Raw genomic sequence first — 16,981 nt, forward strand, 5'->3', positions numbered from 1 at the left:
CTACTTCTGATAATTTGCTTAACTGCCTTTAATTGATCTCATCTTTGACAGAGTTGTCATGTTCTTTCATTTGGGATTTGTTTCTTTGTTTCACCATTTTGGCTATCTCAGTGTGTTTTGGAGCCTGCCAAATTTTCCCTGTCAGTGTTGGTGTTCTGCTGTTTGTGGCTCCCTCTACTGGGTTTGAATGAGCCTGGGTGGGCCCATGTGAAACACTACTGTCAAGTCTTACTTTTCTTTGTAGATGTGCAAGCCCAAGAAAGGTTCAGTTATCCTCTCGTTTTTCTCTGGAGGCTAGTACTCTCAGTTAGTCAGGGTCTTGGAATGTAGCTCTAGTGTTCTGCATAAGGGGATTTTTAGAGGGTGGAATAGATGCTTATTAATGAGCCTCAATATGCATTTCTTTGCCTTACCTGGAAAAGGCTAAATCTCTGAGGGGGTGGGTGCTGATTTTCCCCACATCTCTGGAAAGGAGCACACTGTCCACTGTCTTTTGTGACCACAAGTCACCAAAACCTCTGAGTGCCATTCAAATGCCAGGTGTCCCCAGAGAGTTCCAGTTTGCCCTCTCTCTACCATAGCCCACAGGTGAGTGGCTGTGGCTATTTTAGCACTCTGTCCAGGCTCTCTGCACTGTGGAGCAGGCTTTGTTTTTATTCCCCTAGGGCACTGCTCACAGCAAAGACTGCTGTTGTTCATGGGCTCCCAGCCTGCCACCCTTTCGCACTTCTGCAGATCCTACCAGTTTCCCTTGTTATATGGTTTTTCCTGCTGCTTTTCTGTTGCTTTTTCCAAGGATTTGTCTTTATTTTAATTGTAATTTCCTTTTGGTCCTGGGAGGAAGTCTGTGTAGCTTCCATTCACTCTGCCTCCATTTTCACATCTTCTATGCCTATCTGGTGCACAGGTGGGTCACACAGGTGTCTCTAGTTCCCCACCACTCTGGAGGTCCCAAATATAACTGGATCTCACAGTCCCTTTGGGGACCCAACTCTATGTGCACGTTGTGGGCTGTTTGGTAACACAGGCTTCCTGAGTGCTTCAGCACCCCACATGTCCCAGGAGTAACTAGATTGCACAGTCTCTGCTGGTTTGCATAGGCCTCTCTGGTGCTTGAGCACCCCATGGGTCCCACAGGTAACTGGATCGCACAGTCTCTGGTGGGTAGCACAGGTCTCTGGTGCCCCTACACCCTGTAGGTCCCATGGGAAGGCAGCTGGAGTACACCAGTTCCTCTCAGGCTTTAATGCCCCACTTCTTTTGTGGTCTACTGGGTCACAGAGGCCTCTCTGATGCCCCAGCACCCTGCAGTTCCCATGGGTGGTCAGCTGGATCTCACCAGTCCCTCTCGGGCTTCAGCTTCCCACTGCTCTTGTGGGCTATGGGGTTGCAAAGGCTTCTCTGGTACCCCAGCACTCCATAGGATCCACAGGATGCTGGTTCACACCAGTCCCTCTGGAGCTCCAGCTTCCGACTGTTCTTGTGAGCTGCTGGACTGCGCAGGCCTCCTTGGAGCCTCAGGTCCTGCCACTGGTGGGTGGGAAGTGCTGCTGCACTGTAGGGCTCAACTCCTGCTCAGTTTTTGCTGTTGTTTTTGGGGATGGGTCTCAGCTGCTGGTTTGTGCTTCTCTTGCCTGGGGATGGATGTCTGCTCCCTAGCTCCCCAGCCTCAGTTGCTGGGGGTATATCTTGACTCTGATTGGGCTGCTACTATGGGGGATAGTGCTGGGCTCTTGGCTGTCTGTGGCTTTAGCAACCAGCACCTTGGCAGAACTACTACTGTGCACTGGAGTGTGTTGAACAGAATGTCCACTGGTCCATTGGTGCCAGGTGCACTGGTGGGCTCAGGTTGCTGGTCCCTGGCAGCTCCCACTGATGCTTCCCAGGGAAGACCCGGGATCTTCCAAAATGGTGGAGCCTCCCTAATGCACAGGGAAAAGTTCCCTGAAGCACCACTAACCACGGAACCTGGCTGCTCCCTGTCCACAGCACAGAAACTTTCTGCTCTGCTGTCTGCACTTCAGGAGTTTGGTCATCCAACTTCACATTCAATCACACTCTTTCACACGCTAGCTCACTCTCTTACACATTCACACTTTCTCTGGTCCTACCCACCACCATCTTTCAAAGGCACATTTTGTTCCCTATTTTTCTTTGCAATTTTATTTTAATTACAGATCTTTCTCCTTATTTACCCAACAGACACCCTCCTCCTCATCCCCCTGACTCCATCCTCAGCTTTGTTGTTCATGTCCATTGGTTATACCTACATGCATATAGGTTCTATGGCTTATCTCTTTCCTTCCCCCACAACCCCCTCTTCAGAGCATTGTCAGTCTATACCCTACTTCCACATCTCTTATACCCTCTTTCTCAGAATGTTATGTTCATTATATATCACAAATAAGTGAGATCATGTGGAATTTGACTTTTTCTGCTTGGTTTGTTTTGCTTAGAATAATACTTTCCAGGTCTCTCCATGATGTTTCAAAGGATAAGAGATCTTTCTTTCTTACAGCTTCATAGTACTCCATTGTGTATATGTACCACAGCTTTTTTATACATTTGTCTACCGATAGACACTTGGGCTGTGTCCAGATCTTAACTATTGTAAATAGTACTGCTACAAACATACAGGTACATGTATTTTTTCTTATTGATGTTTCAGGCTTCTTAGGATATGTTGGCAGAAGTGGGATCAGTGGGTCAAATGGCAGTTCAATTTTTAATTTTTTGAGGTAACACCATATTGTTTTCCACAGTGGCTGCACTATTCTGCATTCCCACCAGCAGTGTACTAGAGTCTCCTTTTCTCCACTCCCTTGCCAACACTTGTTTGATGATTTATTGGTGGTGGCCATTCTGACAGGTGATACCTCATAATTGTTTTAATTTGCATGGCTCTGATGATTAGTGATGTTGAGCATTTCTTCATATGTCTCTTGGCCATTTGTATATCCCGTTTGGAGAGTTGTCTATTTAGTTCCTCTACACATTTCTTAATTTGGTTCTTTGTCTTCCTTTTGTAGAGTTTTATGAATACCCTATATATTTTGAAAATTAACCCTGTATCTGATATATCATTGGCGATTATGGTCTCCCATATAGTGGGATCCCTTACTGTATTGATGGCTGTTTCTTTTGCTGTGCAGAAGTTTTTTAGTTTGATGTGGTCCCATGTGATCATTTTTTGTTTGTTTGTTTCTGTTGCCTTAGGTGAAGTATCAGTGAAAATTCTGTTGCAAAAATTTTGTTGCCTACATTTTCTTCTGGAATTTTTATAAATTCATGGGTCACATTTAAGTCTTTTATCCATTTTAAGTTTATGCTTGTGTATGATGTACGTTGATGGTCTAGATTTATTTTTATTGCATGTAGCTCTCCAATTCTCCCAACACCATTTATTAAAGAGGCTGTCTTTATGGCATTGCATGGTCTTGCCACCTTTGTCAAATATTAATTGAGCATAATATTAATTGAGCATAATGGGTCCATTTCTGGGTTCTCTGCTCTGTTCCACTGGTCTATATGCCTCTTCTTGTGCCAGTACCAAGCTGTTTTGATTACAGTGGCTTTGTAGTATAACCCTATATCTGGTATTGTGATCCCACTTACTTTGTCCTTCCTTTTCAAGATTGCTTTGGCTATATTGGGTGCTTTTTGGTTCCATATGAACGTTTGAAGTATTTGTTCTAGTTCTGTGAAGTATGTCGTTGGTATTTTGATGCAGATTGCATTAAATCTATAGATTGCTTTGGGTTGTTTGGACATCTTAATAATGTTAATTCTTCCAATTCATGAACAAGGTATGTGCTTCCACTTTTTATATCTTCCTCTATTTCTTTTTTCAATGTCCTGTATTTTTCTGCAAATAGGTCCTTTATTTCTTTGGTTAAGTTTATTCCTAGGTATCTTAATTATTTTGCGGTGATGGTAAATTGGATTTTATTTATTTATTTATTTATTTTAGTTTCGCATTCTGTGAGTTTATCATTGGTGTACAATGATGCCGTGATTTCTTGATGTTAATTTTGTATCCTGCTACTTTACCAAATTTATTTATTAAGCCTAGTAAATTGTTGATGGAGTCTTTGGGGTTTTCTACGGATAGTATCATGTCATCTGGGAATAATGAGAATTTCACTTCCTCCTTTTCAATTTGGATCCCTTTTATTTTTTCTTCCTGTCTGAATGCTGTGGTTAGGACTTCCAGTACTATGTTAAATAAGAGTGGCGAAAGTGGGCATCCTTGCCTTGTTCCTGTTCTTAAGGAAAATGCTTTTAGTTTTTGCCCATTGAGTATGATGTTGGCTGTAGGTCTTTCATATATGGCCTTTATTATGTTTAGATATGATCCCTGTATTCCCACACTGCTGAGTTTTTTTTATCAGAAACCGATGCTGGATTTTGCTGAAGGATTTTTCGGCATCTATTAATATGATCATGTGGTTTTTATTCTTCATTTTATTTAGGTGGTTTATTACATTTATCGATTTGCAAATATTGTACTAGCATTGCATCCCTGGTATAAATCCCACTTTGTCATGGTGGATAATTTTTTTGGTGTATTGCTGGATCCGATTTGCTAGTATTTTGTTCAGGATTTCGGCATCTATGTTCATCAGGGATATTGGCCTGTAGTTTTCTTTCTTTTTAGTGTCTTTTTTTTTTTTGGTTTTGGAATTAAAATTATGCTGGCTTCATAAAACTTATTTATTATTTAGTGGCTTGATTTGGCTCTAATTAGGATCTTCATTTTGAAATCTATTTTATCAGATATGAGTATCGCAACCTCAGCTTTTATTTTCCTTTCCATTTGCCTGGAAGATTTTTTCCATCCCATAACTTTCAATCTCTGTGAGTCTCTTGATGTGAGGTGGGTCTCTTGTAAACAACATATAGTTTAGTCATGCTGTCTTTTCCAACCAGCTACGCTGTGTCTTTTTTCGCAGCATTCAGTCCATTTATATTTAAGGTGATTATTGATATGGTATTATTTCTTGCCATTTTTGTTTAGTGTGCTTCTATTTTTCTTCCTGTTCTTCTACTAATTATAGCAGTCCTTTTAACATTTCTTGCAGTGCCGGTTTGGTGCTAACATATTTCCTTAGTCTTTTTTTGCCTGGAAAGCTCTTTATATGACCTTCTATTTTGAATAATAGCATTGTTGGATAAAGTATTCTTGGATTCAGATCCTTGTTTTTTATTACCTTGATTACTTCATGTCATTCCCTTCTGGCCTGTAGTGTTTCTGTTGAGGAGTCAACTTATAGCCTTATGGGATTTTCTTTGTAGGTAACCTGTTGCTTATCTCTTGCTGCCTTTAGGATTCTCTCTTTGTCTTTAAGTTTTGGCATTTAAATTACTATGTGTCATAGTGTGGGCCTGTTGGGTTCTTCTTAATTGGGGCTCCTTCTGCTTCTCGAACTTGAATGTCTTCTTCCTTCACCAAATTAGGGAAATTTTCTGTCACTATTTTTTGAAATATATTCTCTAAACTTTTCTTCTACTTCGGGGACTCCTATGATTCAAATATTATTACGTTTCTAGTTGTCCCACAGTTCTCTTAAGCTATCTTCCTGTTTTTTAATTTTTGTTTTCTTTTGGTTTTCCAATTGGTTGATTTTTTCTACTCTGTATTCTAATTCACTGAGCCTGTCCTCAGCTTCTTCTAATCTGCTGTTTAGACCTTCCAATGTGTTCTTTTTTTCTGATATGCCATTCTTGATTTCTTCTTGGTGGTTTTTAATTTCCATTTGGTTGATTTTGAACATTTCTATATCTTTACTCATGGTTTTGATGTCCTTACTCATACTGTTGAGCTTCCTCAATATCATGGCTCTTAATTCTAACTCTGTTAACTTTATGAACAGCTCCACATTTATCTCATCTTTGGTAGAGGTCTCTTGTCCTTTCATTTGGCTTTTGTTTCTGTGTTTCACCATTTTGGTTTATCACAGTAGGCTTTGGAGCCTGCCATGTTTCCCTGTAGGCATTGGTGTTCTGCAGTTTGTGGCTCCCTCTCCAGTTTGGATGAGCCAGGGAGGACCCACGTTAAACACCATTGTCAAGTCTTACTTTCCTGGTTAAAGTAGGAATGGTTCAGTTATCCACTAGCTTTTTTCCTGGAGGCTATTAGTAACGGTTACTTGAAGATCCTTGGGTTCTTAGTTGAATGAAAAACTCCCTCAGGTGCTCAGCATAAGGGGATTTCCCGAGGGTAGTGCTAATGCTGATTGTTAGTGAGCCTCAATTTGCATTTCAATGGCCCACCTGTGTGGGGTTGAATCTCTGAGGAAGGGGACACTGCCTTTCCCCTGAGCCCTGGGAAGGAGTAAGATGGCCACCGTCCTGTGTGGTTGCAACTCCACACAAGCTCTGAGTGTCCTCCAAATCCCGAGTGTCCCCACACATTTCCAGCCTAGTGTGCCCTTCCTCTGCCAGAGCCCAAGGTGAGTGGCTGTGGTTATTTTAGCACCTGTCCCTGCTCTGTGCTGTGGAGCTGCTTGGGAGTTTAACCCTAGGGCGCTGTTCACAGATAATGCCTCTGCTGTCTGTGGGCTCCCAGCCCCCCTTTCATGCCTCCACAATCCTTCCAGGATGAATCAGTGTCCCTGGTTATATGATCCTCACAAGCTGCTTTTCTGTTGCTTTTTCCTGATGATTTGTCTTTATTTTAGTTGTAATTCCAGTTTTGTCCTGGGAGACAGTCTGTGTAGCTTCCATTCACTCCGCCACCATATTCAAGTATTTCATTCTTTATTTTTTTGTAGTAAAAGATCCTCCAGGCTTATCTTACACATTTTCTATTTTAGTCCTACTATTAGTCTTGTGTCTAAGAAACTTTGCTTTGTATTATTGAAGAAAAGTCGTAGAAACCATCATTTGTGTACTAGGTTTCTATGGAGTTGTTTTGGGGTGTTGCTGCTTCTCAGCTAACAGAGCCAGGAGATATATGTGTGTATATTAACATATGTCAATAAATATTTTTGTATGTAACCTCAGTATCTATGGGAAGCAAACTACAAGTTCAAATTGGGATCTTCAACTCTATTTCATTATCTTATGAATTATTGTAACCCTGCTTTTTTGTAAATTTTTACCCCAGTAGTGAGAAACAAGCCTCCACCCACTTGCCATGCACTGATTTAATATTTCAAATTTATTATATGTGTATATCAGTATCAGAATTCTTAACTCATAGCACATTAGAAATGACTTTATATACTGGAGTACAGTTTTTAGGTACAATTTTTGGGGATCTCTTTTTATATACTCTACTCATTTTCAAAGTCTCTAAGTCAGCATTTTTTTCTTTTGTTCTCTTCAGTGAGAGGTTTCATCTATTTATATTATACTGGAATGCCTCAGAGTTATTATGGATTCAATTGCAGACCACTGCAATAAATGAATATTGCAATAAAGTGAGTTACACAAATTTTTGGGTTTCTCAGTACATATATTCCCAGTGCAAGTTATTTACACTATAGTGTAGTCTATTAAGTGTGCACTAGCATCATGTCTTGAAAAACAATGTACATGCCTTAATTTAAAAACTTTATTACTTAAAAATGCTAACCATCATGCGAGTCTTCAGGGAGTCATAATCTTTTCACTGGTGAAGAATCTTGCCTTGATGTTGATGGCTGTTGATTGATTAGAGTGTAATTTTCTGAGCATTAGAGTGGCTGTGTCTATTTTTTAAAATAAGACAACAATGAAGGTTTTTTTCCATCAATTGCCTCTTTTTTTCTCAAACAATTTATTTAATATCACTGAATACAAATTATTATGACAAATGTAAAAATAATGAAAATGTTTGAAATACTTTGAGAATTACCAAAATGTAACACAGAGACATAAAGTGAGCAAATGCTATTGGGAAAAAAAAAAAAAAAGACACTAATAGACTTGTGGAATACAGGTTGGCCACAAGCCTTTGATTTGTAAAACAACAACAACAACAACAACAACACACACAAAAAAAACATTATATGTGAAATACAATAAAATAAAGCAAAGTACAATAAAATGAGATATACTGGAGGATTCTAAAATAGCAGCAGAGTGGAAGCTACACAGACCATTGCCCAAGACCAAACTAAAATTACATCTAAAATGAAGACAAATTATCAAGAAAAAACAACAGAAAAGCAGCTGGAAAGAACCTGTATAACCAGGGATGGAAAGTAGACATCAAATTGAGCCTAAACATTAGAGTGGCTGTGTCTATTTTTAAAAATAAGACAACAATTAAGGCTTGAGAGGGGTCAGCTGAGGCCTGTTTGGGTTGTGGGAAGTTCCCTCAGGGTTAAAATTCCAATGGTTTTACATTGCAGAGTGCCAGGACAGAGCACTAAATTAGCTTCAGCCACTCACCTTGGGCTCTGGCAGAGAGAGGGTAGACTGGATAGAAACTATGTGGAGAGACTCAGGACTTTGGAGAGCTAGGGAGGCACTGGGAGTTTTGTGCTGAATCACTCCCTGATAGGAAAGTAGCCATATTACTCAAAGAGTACCTTCCTCGTGCCCCAGGGAGAAGCAACAGCCCATCCCTCAAGAATTTAACACCATCTGGCCACATCAGAGAAATGCAAAGTGAGGCTCATTACATCTAGAAATGCCTAGCACAAATATCCACAACACATTGGAAATCCTCTTAACCCTGAAAACATGAGGGATTTTTTCATCAAGCTGAGGGATACAACCCAAGGCTTATCAAGTAACTGAGACTGATATCTATCAGAGAAAAGTTAGAAGAAAACAGAATATTTGATTGGCTTGCAAATATACCCAGAAAAGTAAGACATGACTGTGGTGTTTAACATGAGTCCTTTGATACTCATCCAAACCCAGTAGAAGGAGCCACAATCAGTGGAACACCAACACCAACAGGGAAAATTTGGCAGGCTCCAAAACCCACTGAGTCAGCCAAAATGTTTAAACAAAGAAATAAATCCCAAATAAAACAAAAAGAGAATGCTACAGAAGAAAAGATAATTGAAATACAATTGAGCAAGTTATTAGAAGTAGAGCTCATAATAATGATAATGAAGAAGCTCAACACCATAAATAAAGATACAGAAACACCCCTGGTTGGTTTGGCTTAGTGGTAGAGCATCAGCCCTCAGAAAAAAGAGTCACAGGTTAAAATCTGGTCAAGGGCACATACCTCAGTTGCAGTTTATCCCCAGCACTGGCCAGGGTTGTGTAGTAGGCAACCAGTCAATGTGTTTTATTCTATCCTTTCTCTCTCTCTTCTTTTTCTTCTGGTTACTCCTTCCACTATATTTAAAGATAAATAGAAAAATATCCTCAGGTGAGTATTATAAAACAAGATATAGAACCATTAAAACTCGAACACTTGAAAATAAAAACCACAAAGCAGAAATGAAGAATGGTATAGCAGAAATGAAGAACACATCGGAAGGAATAACAAGCAGAGTTGAGGAAGATGAGGATTGGATTAGTGATTTAGAAGAGTGGGCAGAAAAAATCACCAAATCAGAGAACCAAAAACAAACCAAAAAAAAAAAAAAAAAATTGAAAAACAGAAAGACAGCATAAAAGAACTGTGGAACCACATGAAGCATAACAACATTTGCACCATAGGAGTTCCAAAAGAAGAAGAAAATGAGCAAGGGATAGAGAATATATTTGAAGAACTAGTAACAGAAAACTTTGCTAACTTGGTGAAGAAAAAAGGCATACAAGTACAAGAAGTACACAGAACCCTAAGTAAGAATAAACGAAACAGGCCCACACTAAGACACATAATACTTAAAATGACAAAAACTAAAGACAAAGATAGAATCCTAAAAGCAGCAAGAACTAAGCAACAGGTTACCTAGAAAAGAACACCCATAAGGCTCTCAGCTGACTTTTCAACAGAAACACTACAGGCCAGAAGGGAATGGCATGAGGTAATCAAGGTCATGAGAAACAAGGATCTGAAAATAAATAAATAAATAAAATGGTGGTGGAGTGAATGGAGCTACATAGACCATCTCCAAGGACCAAACTGGATTTACAACGAAATAAAGACAAATCGTCAGAAAGGGGCAACCAAAAGACACCTTGGAGGACCACATAACCAGGGACACTGACTCAATCCTGGTAGGCTTGCGAGGACGTGGAGGGGGCACGGAGCCCACGGTCGGTAGTGGCCTGGGCTGAGACCAGCAGACTCGGCTGAGACCAGGGGACTCCGCAGGAAGCTGCTGCTGCCGCCTCGGCCACAACCCCACCTAAATCTGGTGAACTCTGCTGCCTGCTAAGCATTCAGCTGGTTCCGCATGGACTCCCAGGGACCAGAGAACTCTGCTGGAAGCTGCTGCCACCTCGGTAGTGCCCCGCGAATGCGGCTGAGTATGACGCAGTTGGATGGTGCCACAGCCACGGCTGCCCTTGGCTGGAGGCAGCACCTCCGGGTTAAAAGTCCCAGGCAGCTCCACGATGCAGAGTCTAGACAAAGCTAAATTGGCAGCAGCCACTCACCTTAGGCTCCGGCAGAGGGAAGGCAGAATGAACTGGAACTGTGAGGGAACACTCGAGTTTTGGAAGGTGCTCAGAGCTTTTACTAAGTGCAGCCACACAGGACTGTGATCATTTTATCTTTCCCAGTACCCTGTGCAGAGGTGGCAGCCCCTCCCTCAGAGATTCAATCCCACCTGGTGGCCATTGAAATCTTAATTGAGGCCCATTAACAACCAAAAGCAGTCCCACCATCAGGAAATTCTCTTACAGTGAGCACCTGAGGGAGTTTTTCAGACAACTCAGAAACCAAGGGTCTTCAGATGACCTTTACTAATAGCCTCCACGCAAAAAAAAAAAAAAGCTAGAGGATAACTACCATCTCCTTGGCTAACAACACTAATAAGAAAAGCTAAGACTTGACAGTGGTGTTTAAAGTGGGTCCTCCCTGCCTCATCCAAACCCAGGAGAGGGAGTCACAAACAGCAGAACACCAACACCCACAAGGAAAACTTGGCAGGCTCCAAAGCCCACTGTGATAGCCAAAATGGTGAAAAACAGAAACAAAAGCCAAATGAAAGAACAAGAGACCTCTACAGAAGATGAGATAAATGAGGTGCAGTTAAGGAAGTTAACAGAACTAGAATTTAGAGCCATGAGGTTGAGGAAGCTCAACAGCATGTGTAAAGACATGAGCACAATGACTGAAGACATAGAAACATTGAAAATCAACCAGTGGGAAATTAAAAACCAACAAGAAGAAATGAAGAACGACATATCAGAAATGAAAAACACATTGGAAGGTCTATAAAGCAGAGTAGAGGAAGCTGAGGACTGGATCAGTGAATTAGAAGACAGAGTAGGAAAAATCAACCAATCAGAAAACCAAAAGGAATAAATGATTAAAAAATAAGAGACAGCTTAAGAGAACTGTGGGACAACAGGAAACGGAATAATATTTGCATCATAGGAGTCCTCGATAAAAAAGAAAATGAGCAAGTGTTAGAGAATATATTCAAAGAAATAATGACAGAAAACTTCCCTAATTTGGTAAAGGAAGAAGACATTCAAGTTCAAGAAGCACAAAGAGCCCCAAGTAAGAAGAACCCAAACAGGCCCACACCAAGACACATAGTAATCAAACTGCCCAAAATTAAAGACAAAGAGAGAATCCTAAATGCAGAAAGAGATAAGCCACAGGATATCTACAAAGGAAACCCCATAAGGCTCTCAGCTGACTTCTCACAAAAAACAAACAAACAAAAAAAAACACTACAGGCCAGGAGGGAATGGCATGAAGTAATCAAGGTCATGAAAAACAAGGATCTGAATCCAAGACTACTTTACCCAGCAAGGCTATCATTCAAAAAAAAGGTCAAATAAGGAGCTTCCCAGACAAAAAAAAAAAAAAGGCTAAGGGAATACATTAGCACCAAACCAGCATTGCAAGAAATGTTAAAAGGACGGCTGTAATTAGCAGGAGAAATGGGAAGAAAAATAGAACCACACTAAACAAAAATGGCAAGAAATAAGTACATATCAATAATCACCTTAAAGGTAAATGGATTGAATGCTCCAATAAAAAGAAACAGAGTAGCTGAATGGACAAGAAAGCATGACTCATCTATATGTTGTTCAAAAGACACCCACCTCACAACAAAAGACTCACATAGATTGAAAGTGAAGGGATGGAAAAAATCATCCAAGCAAATGGAAAGGAAAAAAAAGCTGGGGTAGCAATACTCATATCTGATAAAATACACTTCATTTTGAAGACCATAACTAGACAAAAAGAAGGCCACTGCATAATATTGAAAGGATCTATCCAACAGAAAGATATAACCCTGATAAACATATGTGCACCCAATATAGGAGCACCAAAATATATTGAATATTTTCTGGAGGATTTCAAATGAGAAATCGATAGCAATACAATTTTAGTAGGGGACTTCAACACCCCACTGACATCACAGGATACATCCTCTAGACAAAAAATTAGCAAGGAAACAGAGACTCTAAATGAAGCATTAGACCAAATGGATTTAATAGATATCTACAGAGAATTACACCCCAAAACTACAGAATTCACATTCTTCTCAGGTGCACATGGAACATTCTCAAAGATAGACCACATGTTAGGGCACAAAGTAAGTCTCTACAAGTTCAAGAAGACTGAAATTATATCAAGCATCTTCTCAGATCGCAATGGCATGTAGCTAGAAATCAATTGCAAGAAGAACATACAAAGACATGTGAACACATGGAAGCTAAATAGCATGTTATTAAGCAATGAATGGGTCACCGAGGAGATCAAGGAAGAAATCAAAAACTTTGTGGAAACCAATGAAAATGAAGATACAACAACACAAAATCTATGTGGTGCAGCGATAGCAGTTCTGAGAGGGAAGGTCATAGCACTACAGCCTTCCTCAAAAAACAAGAAAAATCTCTAATAGATTATCTAACCTCACAACATAAAGAACTAGAGAGGAAAAAACAAAAAACAAAAAAACAGAGCAAGTAGAAGGAAGGAAACAGTAAAGATCAGAGCAGAAATAAATGACATAGAGACCAAAAAAAGAATTCAAAGGATCAATAAAACAAAGAGTTGGTTTTTCGAAAAGATAAACAAGAATGGAGAACCGTAATGGCGGGGAAGTGAATGGAGCTACACAGACCATATCCCAGGACCAGACTGGATTTACAACGAAAATAAAGGCAAATCGTCAGGAACGGGCAACCGAAAGACACCTTGGAGGAACACATAACCAGAAACACCGACTCAATCCTGGTAGGCATGCGATGACAAGAGAGCAGGCTGGGAGCACAAGGTCCCCTGCGGCTTGGGCAGGGACCAGAGAACTTGGAGGGAAGTTACTGCTACCGCCTCAATTGCGATCCTGCATGAGTCCTGGGAATTCTGTTGCCTGCTAAGGCCTAGGCTGGTGCCGCACAGATTTGCGGGGACCAGGGGGCTTGGTGGGATGCTGCTACCAAGGCTTAGTCCCACGAACTCTGCATGCTAAGCCCTCGGCTGGTGCCACACGGACTCACAGGGACCAGGGGACTGTGCTGGAAGCTACTGCCACCTCTGCAGTTTCCCGTTACCGCGACTCAGTCCTGAGGTTTCTGCTGAGTGCAACGCCCTTGGCTGGAGCCCCAGCCGGGCCTCCATTGTCTGGAAGTAGCACCCTTGGGTTAAAAGTCCCAGGTGGTTCCACGACGCAGAGTCCGGACAGAGGCTAAATTGGCAGAAACCACTCACCTTGGTCTCCGGTAGAGGGAAGGCAGACTGGACTAGAACTGTTTGGGGACAATCGGGTTTTGGACGGTGCTAAGAGGTGTCGATGAGTGCAGCCACGCAGGACTGTGGTCATTTTACACCTTCCCAGGTCCCAGGGGAGAGGTGGCAGCCCCTCCCTCAGAGATTCAACCCCACCTGGTGGCCATTGAAATGCTAATTGAGGCCTTTTAACAACAAACAGCTGCCTCCCTCTCAGGAAATCCTCTTACACTGAGCACCAGAGGGAGTCTTTCAGGCAACTCAGAAATCAAGGGTCTGCAGGTGACCTCTACTAATAGCCACCAGGCAAAAAAAAAAAAAAAAAAGGTAGAGGATAACTACCATTCCGTGGGCTAGCAACACTAATCAGAAAAGCTAAGACTTGACTTGACGGTGGTGTTTAAAGTGGGTCCTCCCTGGCACATCCAAACCCAGGAGAGGGAGCCACAAACAGCAGAACACCAACACCCACAGGGAAAACTTGGCAGGCTCCAAAGCCCACTGTGATAGCCAAAATGGTGAAAAACAGAAACAAAAGCCAAATGAAAGAACAAGAGACCTCTACAGAAGATGAGATAAATGAGGTGCAGATAAGCAAGTTAACAGAACTAGAATTTAGAGCCATGATGTTGAGGAAGCTCAACAGCATGTGTAAGGACATGAGCACCATGAGTAAAGACATAGAAATATTGAAAATCAACCAGTGGGAAATTAAAAACCAACAAGAGAAAATGATAAATGACTTGGCAGAAATGAAAAACACATTGGAAGGTCTATAAAGCAGAGTAGGGGAAGCCGAGGATGGGATCAGTGAATTGCAAGACAGGCTAGAAGAAATCAACCAATCAGAAAACCAAAAGGAAAAAACGATTAAAAAACAGGAAGACACTCTAAGAGAACTGTGGGACAACTGGAAACGGAATAATATACGCATCGTAGGAGTCCCTGAAGAAGAAGAAAATAAGCAAGTGTTAGAGAATATATTCAAAGAAATAGTGACAGAAAACTTCCCTAATTTGGTAAAGGAAGAAGGCATTCAAGTTCAAGAAGCACAGAGAGGCCCAAGTAAGAAGAACCCAAACAGGCCCACACCAAGACACATAGTAATCAAACTGCCCAAAATTAAAGACAAAGAGAGAATCCTAAAAGCAGCAAGAGATAAGCCACAGGTTATCTACAAAGGAAACCCCATAAGGCTCTCAGCTGAATTCTCACAAGAAACACTACAGGCCAGGAGGGAATTGCATGAAGTAATCAAGGTCATGAAAAACAAGGATCTGAATCCAAGACTACTCTACCCAGCAAGGCTATCCTTCAAAATAAAAGGTCAAATAAAGAGCTTCCTAGACAAAAAAAAAAAAAAAAAGGCTAAGGGAATACATTAGCACCAAACCAGCACTGCAAGAAATGTTAAAAGGACTGCTGTAATTAGCAGGAGAAATGGGAAGAAAAATAGAACCACACTAAACAAAAATGGCCATAAGTAAGTACATATCAATAATCACCTTAAATGTAAATGGACTGAATACTCCCCTCAAAAGACACAGAGTAGCTGATTGGATAAGAAAGCATGACTTGCCCTGGTTGGATTGGCTCATCATTTAGAGAGTCGGCCTGAGGTACAGAGAGACCCAGGTTCGGTTCCTGCTAAGGGCACATACCTTGGTTGCAGTTTGTCCCCGGCCCTGGTTGGTCGTGAGGGTGGCAGCCACTCGATGTGTCCCTTCACTTCGAAGATTCTCTCTCTCTCTCTCTTCCTCTCTCCCTCCCGCTCTATCCGAAAAAAATATATAAAAATGTCCTCGGGTAAGGATGAAAAAAATAATGATTAAAAAAGAAAGTATGACTCATCTTTACATTGTTTGCAAGAGACCCACGTCACAACAAAAGACTCACATGGATTGAAAGTGAAGGGATGGGAAAAAATCTTCCAAGCAAACGGAAAATAAAAAAAAGCTGGGATAGCAATACTTATATCTGATAAAATAGATTTCAGAATGAAGGTCATAATTAGAGACAAAGAAGGCCACTACGTAATATTGAAAGGATCTATCCAACAGGAAGATATAACCTTGATAAACATATATGCACCCAATATAGGAGCACCAAAATATATTTAAAAACTTCTGGAGGACTTCAAAGGAGAAATCGATAGCAATACAATCATAGCAGGGGACTTCAACACCCCACTGACATCACTGGATACATCCTCTAGACAAAAAATTAGCAAGGAAACAGAGACTCTAAATGAAGTACTAGACCAAATGGATTTAATAGATATCTACAGAGAACTACACCCCAAAACTACACAATTCACATTCTTCTCAAGTGCACATGGGACATTTTCAAAGATAGACCACATGTTAGGGCACAAACTCAGTCTCTACAAGTTCAAGAAGATTGAAATTATATCAAGCATCATCTCAGATCACAATGGCATGAAACTAGAAATCAATTGCAAGAAGAACATACAAAGACATTTGAACACATTGAAGCTAAATAGCATGTTATTAAACAATGAATGGGTCGCCGAGGAGATCAAGGAAGAAATCAAAAACTTCCTGGAAACCAACGAAAATGAAGACACAACAACACAAAATCTATGGGGTGCAGTGAAAGCAGTTCTGAGAGGAAAGGTCATAGCACTACAGGCCTACCTCAAAAAAGAAGAAAAATCTCTAATAGACTATCTAACCCCACAACTTAATAACTAGAGAGCAAACAAAAAGAAAACCCCAGAGCAAGTAGAAAGAAGGAAATAGTAAGGATCAGAGGAGAAATAAATGACATAGAGACCAAAAAAAACAATTCAAAGGATCAATAAAACAAAGGGCTGGTTTTTCGAAAAGATAAACAAGATTGATGGACCCTTAGCTAGACTAACCAAGAAACAAAGAGAGAGAACCCAAATACACAAAAGCAGAAATGAAAGAGAAGAGATAACTACTGACACCACAGAAATACAAAAGATCGTTAACAAATACTATGAACAATTATATGGCAACAAATTTGACAGTCTAAGCGAAATGGACAAATTTCTAGAAACACATAGTCTCCCAAAACTGGATCAGGAAGAGATAGAAAACTTGAACAGACCAATAACAACAGAAAAAATTGAAGATGTAATCAAGAATCACCCAGCAAACAAAAGCCCAGGGAGTTCTACCAAACATTCAAAAAAGAACTAATACCCATTCTCCTCAAACTATTTCAAAAATTCAAGAA

This window comes from Molossus molossus, unplaced genomic scaffold, assembly GCF_014108415.1.
Source record: "Molossus molossus isolate mMolMol1 unplaced genomic scaffold, mMolMol1.p scaffold_m16_p_6, whole genome shotgun sequence".
Lineage (NCBI taxonomy): Eukaryota > Metazoa > Chordata > Mammalia > Chiroptera > Molossidae > Molossus > Molossus molossus.